General features: G+C 37.6%; 1 protein-coding gene across 1 annotated transcript in view; it reads left to right on the top strand.

Moving 5' to 3' along the window:
* The window catches only part of LOC107737670 (agrin-like), a 283,048-nt gene that overhangs the window by 281,601 nt on the left and 926 nt on the right, over positions 1–521 (top strand). The gene's annotated exons all lie outside the window — the stretch shown is intronic.

Below are 521 nucleotides of genomic sequence, written 5' to 3'. Positions count from 1 at the left end.
TAATTGTCAATCTGGACTTCTTGTGTGTGTGTGTGTGTGTTGGAAAAAATGGTTGTTGCAACAACTCAACATTGGGAGGCGCTGTAACACAGGAAGAGATGAGAGACTCAAAACACATCAGGTGGACAAAAACAGCATTGATATTCTTGGCATGTTCCGTCATCGAACAAAAATCATGTATTCACTGCATTTTTTCTATCGTATATCAAATGAAAATGTCGCTTTAAAATGCTGCCAGCACTTGCTATAAAAAAGGGATGATGTATGTGTAGACCCCTTGCATCCTATGACTGTGGCCCCCATAACAGCTGTTTATGTTCAACGGTAACCAGTGAAAATATTAATGCATGGGTTTGTCAAGTCAAAATGGTTTTTGTAACCTGTTCCAAGACAAATGCAATGCTGTGGTGCTGTTTCGGTGTAAGACATATGAGTTTGATACCAGATGGTTTACAATATTCCACTACAAATATGCCTGTTCAGGGTAAAGTATCATCATATCTTTTTTTTTTTTTTATGAT

This window comes from Sinocyclocheilus rhinocerous, unplaced genomic scaffold, assembly GCF_001515625.1.
Source record: "Sinocyclocheilus rhinocerous isolate Xijiao unplaced genomic scaffold, SAMN03320098_v1.1 scaffold72, whole genome shotgun sequence".
NCBI classification, from domain to species: Eukaryota; Metazoa; Chordata; class Actinopteri; order Cypriniformes; family Cyprinidae; genus Sinocyclocheilus; species Sinocyclocheilus rhinocerous.
This window is presented reverse-complemented; position numbering and strand designations above follow the sequence as displayed.